Below are 9,885 nucleotides of genomic sequence, written 5' to 3'. Positions count from 1 at the left end.
ACACGGAGCCGCCGCCGCCGCCGCCGCCGCCGCCTCTGGCCCCGCCCCCGCTGCCGGCGACGTCGCCGAGAGGAGCCGCGGGCGCCGGAGCGCAGGGCGGCGCGGGCCCCACAGCGGCGCCCGCAGGCGGGAGGCCGAACCGCAGCCTCGGCGTCCGCCCGGAGCCGCCTCCCGCACAGGCAGCCCCGACGGGGAGGGAGGGACTTCGGGGCCGTGGGCTCCTACGCTCTCGTGTTACAAAAGGAGAAGCTGAGGCGGGGGGGCTCGGAGAACGACCCCCGGGGGCAGCCCTGGCTTTTCTGCCCCCTTCCTCCTCGGGTGACCCAGCGAAAGGACGGGGCTGATGGAACCTGGCCCCCGAGTCCCTCCCGAGCAGCCCCCGGCCTGGGGGAGCCCGAGAGCCTCAGCGAGCGCCCCCTCCCCAGTTCCAGAACCCGGCCTCGGGCCCTCCGGCCACGGGACCGCCCGGGGACTTTCTCCCGGAGGGACCAGGTCCCGGGCCCGGACCCTGGAGCCCCTGGACTTCGGTGGCCAGGCCCGGTCCCGCTGATTCGTGTCGGCTCCGGGGCCTGAGCAAGGACCCGGGACTTGGCGGAGGGCGAGCGAGACAAGCGGGCCGGGACGCCCTGGCCTGGGGCCGGAGCCGGCGGCTGGAGAAGAGCTGGGGCTCGTATGACCTTGTCACCCGCCCGGAAACGGGCCGGGAGACTGACACCTTCAGCCGGAGGGCCCGGTCCCTTGGGGCGGCTCAGCCACCTTTGCTCCCACCTGGGGCTCGAGAACCTGGAGGATGCCCCTCGGCCATTTCTGATCTCCTTCATAGGCTAACTGTACAATAATTCAGAGTCTGATTCTTTTTGTACAGCAAAATAACGGTTTTATGAATTTATTGTTTATCTGTTATATTTTAATTATTTAAATCTATTTCATCCGCCATCTGGGGAGGGGGGGGTAAGAGGGAAAATTAAAAGAGGTTTCAAATTGTCAATGCTTGGTTCCCGAATATAACCAAATAAAATAAAATAACTAAAAAGAGAGAGAAAAAAAGAATTCCTGGGAAAAAAAAAAGAGAAAAGAAAAGGGCCGGAAGCCCCGGCCGTGCTCCCTTGGCAAGCTCTCCCAAAGCTCAGCTCTGGAGCGCTCCCTCCTCCCAGAACAGTGCTGCCCTCCGGCAGGGCGCCGAGCGATCCACCGGGGCTTAGCATCAGAGGGGAGTCATTTCTGGAAGTCAGTCCCTTTATTCAGCCAAGTCCGACCTTCTGCAGACTAGCTCACGGGTTTCTCGGCAGCTCTCACAAGGACACTGCTAGTTTAACTGTCCTCTAGCAGCAGCAGCTAGGAGGGGAGACCCCTAAGGTTAGAGGGGGTCGTTTCTTGTGGCAGCTCTTTCGTCCGGGCTATAATCTGCCAGGCTTCCCACGGATGCCTTTGCCATTCCCTTCTCCAGCCCGTTCCACAGGTGGCGCTAAGCGCCCTGCCCGGCCCCGGCTGGGAAGCGCCGGAGGCCGCATGAGCTAGGTTCTCCGACTCCGGCCCAGCCTGACCCGGAAACGCTCCCCTCCGACGCCCGATCCCCGCCCCGGCCCTTTTGCACGGAGGGGCCTCGGCCCTCCCCGAAGAACGGGTGAAATGCACAAAAGGAAATGCACACGGACCACCAGGGAAGTCATTGCGGTGAAGCCTCCCAGCGCTCCCAGGGCTAAGGGCCCGCCCTACCTCGGCGGTCCGGAGCCGGGGAAAGGAATGGAGGGGATCTGCCGCCCCGGGCCGGGGCAGCGAGCAGATGGCCGACTCAGAGGCGGGGGCTGGGCGCTGAGGGGAACACCGAGGGCTTGGCAATCCACACAGCGGGAGGTCCGCCTGGCTGACGGGCGCGGAGGGTCACGGGGCGGGGAGGGGGGAGGGGGGCGGAGGGGGAGGGGGAACAGGGGGAGGGAAGTGACCGTCACCACTCGGACGCCTCCAGATCCGCGGGCGCGCACATGCACAGCCCCGCCCCCGAGCGGGCCAGTCCCGACCTTTCCCGGACGTGAATGAGACCCTTCCGCCCCGGGAGCCCCCTCCCCCACCGTCACCCCGGGCTCTGGGGTCTCATTTTTCATTCAACCCTCCCCCCCCTCAGGTTTGGCCAGTAGAATTCTCCCATCGCCGTTCCGGAGCCCTGCACATAGTAGGCGCTTAATAAGTGCTTCCTTATTAAGTGACGGATTCCTGGGGTCAACAGGTGTCTCCCTCAGGTCTGCCGGGGCCTCCCTGCCGCTGCCCCGGCTGGACACCCCCTCCCCCTGCCATTGTGCCGATTAAACCGGGCCAGAGAGGCCTTTCTGCTCACACGTGCGCACACACACACATACGTATATATACAGATGCACATACGCACACACATGTGCGCCATTATTTGCATCTCTGCCCAGCATCTGAGTTTCTACCTGGGGCCGCCGCTGTGAAAGATCAAAGCCCATGACAGCCAGAGCCTCGGGCCGAGCTGGGTGTGTGTGACCTGTGCCTCCCTTTAGCCCCGGAACCACCGAGGGCAGGACCTGCATCCTCAGCAACCCTGGGGATCCTCACAGCCTCAAGGTAGCCCAGAAGCCCCTGAGGGCAGGGGGGACTCCCAGGACCTCGCAACTACAGCCCCCCAAGGGAGGGGTTGGGGCACCCACCCCTGACAGCTGGGGCCCCACCTTGTGCCTCCCTGGGCCAACTGCACACACACTACGCCATGTTATGGGGAGGGGCGTCAAAAGGGAACGTCCGCTTCCAGTGTCCGTCACTCAGTTTAATTCTCCCCACAGCCAGGCTCCATCCATTTCTCGTTGTCCAGGGAGGAGCCACGGGCTGAAGGAAAGCAGAGGATGCTGGGAGGGACTGGTTAGAGCTCTGTTCTGGGGACCCCACTGAGGCAGCGGGTCAGTGTTTGGGGCTCAGGGAGGAGCAATCCTGGAGTTTCCATCCGGAATGTTTCCACCTGAGCCAAACCCCCACACCGGGACCCCCATTTGTTCCCCATGTGATTAGCCCGTGCCCCACCAGTGCCAGCCCTCTGCCCTCGCCCCCAGGCCCGCCCGGCCCTAGACCCCAGCCAGCCCCGGCCCCAGCCCCCACCGCCAGCCCCGGCCCCAGCCCCCAGGCCAGCCCCCCGGCCTCAGCCCCAGGCCAGCCCCGGCCCCCACCAGCCCAGCCCGGCCCCCAGCCCCCGCCAGCCCCTGCCCTCAGCCCCAGGCAGCCTCGGCCCTCAGCCCTCCCTGATCCATGGTCCTTGGTGAGGGCAGGGAGTCCATTTGAATTTAAAGTTAGATGGTGTTTGGAAAGTGGGACCCCCTGAAGAAATGTGAAATTTCCCCTTTCCCCAGCCCCAAAGTGAAATTAATGAAAATTTATGTTCCCATTTCTTCCTAGTTTGTGGGAGGGGGATGGGGTCCCATTCCCAGAAAGGTGGAAGGAGGGGTTTTTGGGAGTTGTTTTTTTTTTTTTTGTGAAATGTTTTCCTAAACCCAAAGGATGAGGAGGTTTACCCCAAAGCCCCCATTTTTAAGATGTGTGGAGCATGTCCCAGTTTTCAGGGGGGAGCCAAGAAAGAGTGGTGGGGATTGTGAGAGAAGCGGAAGGGGAGGGAGTGGGAGATAAGGACCCGGTAGAGATGCCCCAGGAGAACCCCAGTACCTTTAGATAACTAAAGGAGAGCCTGGAGGGCCCCATCAGGGGGGTTTTGAAGCCAGCCCCAATTGAAAATGGGTCGGGCCTCCATAAGAAAACCTACTTAACTAGTTTGTAATCACTTCCACTGCCAGGGACGGGGCCAGCTTCCTCTGCAGAATCACCTGAAGGACGCTAAACCAGATTTAGGATGAGGTGAGCCCTAGGCAGAAGTCCTGGATTTAGGTTAGAAAGGGGAAGCCCAAATGTTTAATTTCAACAAGGAAATGGGAGGAGTTAAGGATTGGGGGGGCCGGGGAGGTTAAATTTGAATCCCCTGATTGACCCAGTTGTGAATACGGACCACCTAGAGGCCTCCAGATGGGGCCCCACCTTCATGGTGCCAGAATAAACCCGATTCTGGGAGGGAGGGAAATGGGTCTGTAAAGTTTGTTCCGCTTTTCCTTTTTGGGAGTGCCTTCCCTTGTTGTGACCAAAGAGCCGGGGAAAGTCCAAATCCTTTTTTTCTTGTTTGTTTGGTGGGGCCCCGGGGTTTGGAGAGGTTTTCAGGAGTTTTTTCAGGGAAGGGAGGAGGGGGGCCCCCAAGGTGGGGAAGATGGGATGATTTCCCTTTGGTGAGTTGAGTTTCCCCGTCGTTTGTTTTTTGCTGGTGAGGTCCCATTGTAAAAAAGTTCCCTAGGGAGAAGCATTTTTGTTGTAGGATTAAATAATACATGAATAGAGAATGCCGGTGAAGAGACAAATTGTTCCCCAAATTTTGCCTTGAAGAATTTTGGTTAGAGTTTTGGCCCCAAGAGGGGGGAGGGTTTTGGAAGAAAAGTGGTCCTCAGTTAGAGAACCCAGATGGGGAATCCTGTTTACCTGCGAGGGAAGCAACCCAAAAAAAAAGAAAAAAAAAATTTAATACAAAATAAAAATTTACCCGGGGACCGAAAGTTGAGGGGGAAAATTGGGTTTGACCTAGCAAGTTTAGAGCCAATAACCCCCCTTTTGTGATTTTTCCTTTGGGAAGCGGGGTGGTTTAAAATAGGATGGTTTCCCTTTTTGTTTTCCATTATGGTGGGTAGTGGTCCCAACCCCTGAATTAAGAGTCCCAGTAGCAAAAGGCCGACCCCCAGGAGCTGGAAGTTGTACCCGCCCGAGAATTAGCAAACAGTTTTACCAGACATGGGTTTTTGGGAAAAATTATAACGAGTATTGGGGGAATTGTGTTCCCGGGTTCCGAATAGCCAGAGTTTTTAGAAGGTGTTTTGTCTTGATACCCAGAGGGGATTTAGGGAGCCCCCAAAAGGTTTACCCCACATTACCCCAAGGGACCCCATTTTCCCCACCCGTGTTTCCTTCCCCACATCTGTATCCAGACGCGACAGGAGCCCCAAAGCGACATCATCCCCAGATAATTCCATGCCCTGCTGCAGACAGGGCTGGCCTGTCGGAGGCCATGGCTCAGGCCTTCTACTTCCCTCTCTGCTGTCCTCCTTCTCTTCCCCTCCCCTCCCCCATGAAGGCAAAATGGCTCTGATGCGGACCCTTTCCTTCTATGTTTCACGGGGCTGTTGGGAATAAAAATCTGGGGGAAAACCCACATTCCGCGCTTTGTCCCTCCCACCCCCTTTCGGCCTCTCTCCCCCACTGGAAGGGAAGCTTTTTGAGGGCCGGGACTTTTGCCTCTCAGAGCTCAGCACAGCGCCAGGAACATCACTGATGTGGCGGTTCTGTCCTGGCCCTATTTGGTCCCCTTGGCAGAGGTGCTGGAGGGTTTTGTCACTTCCCTTTCCGGCCCGTTTTTACAGAAGGGGAAACTGAGGCAAGCGGCGCGGCCAGGATCACACGGCGGCGTGAGGCTGGGTCTGGCTCCAGGCCCAAAGCTCGTCCCTGCCCCAGGAGCCAGTAAGCACGCAATAAACGCTAGACTACGGACTAAAATTGTCCGCCATGTGTAACTGGCTCGGGCTCCAAAGCACCAGGCCGCCCACAGGACTTTCCCAAGGACAGAAGCTTTCTGACCAGGGACCGCCCAGGGCGGCCCCGAAACCCCCGCCCGAGGCAATGCCGCTTCCCTTGCCCCTCGGCGGGGACGCCTGAGCCGCTTTTTCCCAGGCTCACGCCGAGCACTGGCGCGCCGGCCGGGTCACACCCCCCCCTCCAGAAGCCGGGGCAAACCACAGCCGCCCCGGAGCTCGGAGCTGGGCGACCGGGATTCTCCCGCGCGGCCGACGGCGCAGTCACGCGGGGGTCCACCCAGCCGGGCGGGCCCGACCAGAGCCCCCGGGGCCTCGGCCCACAGTGCAGCCCCCAGCGGGGAGTCCCGGCGCCACCCACGCCAACGGAGACTGCCCGGGACCCCGGCCAGGCGGGCCCCGGGCTACGACATGGGCGATCGCCCGGCTTCCCAACAGCCTGCGGGAAGGCCCACGGCCCGCACACGATTGCCATGGACAGGTGTGTGTGCAGGCCCCCTTTCCCACGGCCCCCGCACCTTATTGCAAGACAGGGGTGCAGGCCCCGCCCCACGCTCCCCACACGCTTATTGCCAACAGGGGTGTGCAGGCCCCTCCCTCCCCCACACGCCCCCCCAAACACCTTATTGACACAGACAGGTGTGCAGGCCCCCCCCCGTCCCGCACACCATTGACAGACAGGGGTGCAGGCCCTGCCCCCACGGCTCCCGCCATATTGAAGCAGGGGTGTGTGCAGGCCCCCCCCCCAGTGCCCCCAAAACGCTTTTGACAGGACAGGTGTGTGCAGGCCCCTCCCCTCCCCCACACGCCCCCAAGACACCATTGCCACAGACAGGTGTGCAGGGCCCCTCCCCCACACGCTCCCCGCACACGCTTATTGCACACAGACAGGTGTGTGCAGGCCCCGCCCCCCACGGTCCCCGCAACGCATTCACAGACAGGTGTGGACCCCGCCCCTCCCCCATGCCCGGCACACCCCAGCCCCCCCCGCCCCACCCCCACCCCCGCCCCGCCCTTGGCGCACCGCCTGAACGGCCCTTTGCACGCCGCCTCCCCAGAAGCCGTTGGGCCCCGCCGCAATTGGTTTGATGGGGCGCGGGTCGGCCGGCAGCCGTGGCGATTTCCCGCCCGCCCCCTGGTCCCCCCTTCCCGCCTCGCGGGCCCTGAACCGGGAATGCCGGCCACGTGGGATGGGCCACGGAGGCCCCAGGGGCCCCCCCCTCCCCCCGGAAGGGGAGAGGGCGGGGCCCCAGCTTGCAGCCCTCCCCCCCCCTTCCCCCTCCCGGGGCCCCCCCTGGGCGCCCACCTTTAAACCGGGGCCCGCCCTCCCTGGCCCCTGCCCCCCCGGGGGCCCCGCCCTTGGCCCCAAGGAGATCCCGCCGCCTCCCAAAGTGCGAGCCTCCCCCCCTTCCCCTCCCTTAAGGTCCTGGAAAGCCCCCCCCCCGGGGCCCATTCCCCGAGGCGGGGCGGCCCTTGGCCCCAGGGCCTGGGCGCCCCCAGAGCCGGGAAGGGAGCCAGGGATTGATCCAGGGAGGGTTGGGCCACCCCCAGAAATTTTCGCACCGCCCCTCTCGGGATCATTCCCAAAAAAGGGTGGCTCTACGGGCCTCCGAAGGTCCATTACCTAACTCTTTTTTTATTATCAGCTCTTAGGTCCACAAACCCCCAGTCTTTTTCAAATCCTCCCAATTTGCCGGGACCGGCTTTTGGCCCAAATAAAAGGCTTGGCCTTTACCGCTCCTGAATTGCACCTCATTGGGCTCGCTCCAACTTCCTTAACTATCCAGCTCTTTTTTGCATTCGGATTCCATCATCGCCGACTCTTTCCCAGCTCTGTGTACTCACAAATCTGCCTGCACCTTTATTTAAGTCATTGAGGACAATGGGAAGCAGCCGCAACGCCTTTTTGCCCCATCACATAGTGCCAGTGGTGGGTCTGAGCCCGGCCTCCCCGGCTCAAAACCCAGCTCACTTCGCCAGCCCCTGATGCCGATGAGATGCCAAGGCCGGGGGACCCACCGGCCCACGGATCACCGAGGGCTGCCCAGTAAACGCCCAATCCTGCCAGGCTTCCACTGCCGGGGGCGAAGGGTCTGTTTGGGGCCAGATTTCCCAGACTCCTCTGGGGCTGGTGTCAGGGCGGGTTAGCAGAGGGAGAGGACGGGGCCTCACATTTCCTCCTCCCTCCTCTGGCCTTGTCCCCAAAGTGCACATGGCGCACCTTCACCCATACCTATGCAGAGGTGGGGCGCACAGGTGTGGGACAGTGCATACAGCATCAGAATTATTCCAGGTACTCATCAGAGTAGTTTTTTTTTTTTTTTTCCATTTTCATTTTTTCCCATCTTTAAAACAAGCTTCAGGATGTGAAGCGGCTTTCTGGCAATGACAAGTGGGAAGTGATGGGGGGGGGGGGGGGATTTAAGTGATAACAAATTTAAAAATCAATGACGTTTCTAAACTTCATCTTTAGCCACTTGAATGATCGAACGTCTACCCAGAAGATGCTTCTGGTAACTCCTAAGTCAAAAACCACAAGGCGTCTTGTAGCTAATCCCCTCTTCCATCTCTGGCGGGGCTCACGCTCTGGAGGCTTTGCTTCTGACGTTTATTAGCCAGGTAGCCACGTGTTCTGAGCCCAGGTTCTCCTTCTGTAAAATGGATATAAAAATGCGCTGCCTCGTGGGCCTGTGAAGCTCAGACAAGATAATAGCCGTCTCTGTAAACTGTAGAGTTACACAGACAAGAACAATATCTCCATCCTCATCATTATGGGTTTTGTGGCTATTACGGTTAGCTTTTAAAAGTGTAATTGTTAAAAACCGTTTTCAGAAGGTTATCATGTGTGTAAGTGTGTGTGTAAGTGTGTGTGTGAGTGTGTGTGTGTGATGTGTGTAGGTATGTAAGAGAGTTTGCAGACGTCCCTCGTTCTTCCCCGTTATCCAGTTTTGGGGGAGCATTTCATGAGCTTGTGCCCAGAACGGGGTCTCATGTTAGTGCTGGAAAGCACGGGCTGGCGCAGCCCTTCTGGGAACAACACCGAGCCCAGTCCGAAAGCCAGAAAGTGGGCCTGCCCTTTGCACCGATAATCTCATTCCCGGAACCATAAACAGAGGAATGAATGAAGAAGCAAAGGCGACTCCCTCTGTTCAAAGGTATAAAATAGCAAGAATCGGGAAAGCAACAGACTTCGGGACCTCGGCGCCCTAGAAGCTCTGTGGACATGAACGAGCAAACCCAGAGTTTAGCGGAAGCCAGGAGTGTGGGGCAGAGGGGCAGGGACTGTGCCCATGGAGGGGACAAGGGCGCGATCCTTAAGAGGCGTCCTCAAGGCTGTGGTTTTCCAGCGCCGCTGCTGCTCGAACATGCCATTTATTTGTTAAATTGCAAATAAATTAAATTGATGGTGATAGATCAACAGCCTGTGGTTTCCTCCATGTGAAAATGCACTTTTCAGGGACTGCTCACAGCTCATCTGCAGCTCAGGACAAAAGTCTGGGCAAGTTGCTTTCATTCCCCGGCCAATAAGTGACCAAAGTGACACTTGGACCCAGGCCTTCCCGACCCTAAGCCCAGCGCGCTGTCGCCCATTTCGTGCCACATTTTAATTTGATATTTATTGAAATCTGGAGGTGATACACTTTGTAGGTGACCTGGCTCTTCAGGGGTACAATTTACAGTGTGGTCGCTCTCCTTGGAAGGCCAGTTTTCAACACTGAGCATTGCAAAACCTTCTGTTCCTACTTTTCCCTTCTTCCCCCCCCCCCTGGGAGATAAGAGGGTTAACTGTCTCCTTGGGACACTGCCCTTGTGGAGCATCGAAAGGCTGGAACAATTCCCTGGGAGATAAGAGGGTTAAGGGACTTTTCCAAGAATACACCACGGGAAGTCCTCGGACCCAGGTTTTCCTAACTTCAAGACTACCCTCCGTCCACTTTGTGGTGCTCACTCTCTCAATAATAATCATAAATTACATATTCACATTTGCATGTATGTGACACACACATATAGATTGACTGGTTCTGAGGGCCCATAACCCCAGAGGAACCCTCGGGATCCTCCCTCAGACCCGCTCACCCAACCTCAGGGCCCTTCCCAGGAGCACAAGTTGCAGCTGCCGTTCTGCAAGCCATCGGGGCTGGCCCGGAGCCAGCAAGGCGGCCTGCCCTTTGCCCCGGGAGCTTCATTCCTGGAACTACAACCTGAGGCGGGGATGGAAAAAAGCCTCAAGGGTGCGGCTGGGAGAGCCCCCCCTCGTCCCCCCCCC

This window comes from Sarcophilus harrisii, chromosome 2 (assembly GCF_902635505.1).
Source record: "Sarcophilus harrisii chromosome 2, mSarHar1.11, whole genome shotgun sequence".
NCBI classification, from domain to species: Eukaryota; Metazoa; Chordata; class Mammalia; order Dasyuromorphia; family Dasyuridae; genus Sarcophilus; species Sarcophilus harrisii.
This window is presented reverse-complemented; position numbering follows the sequence as displayed.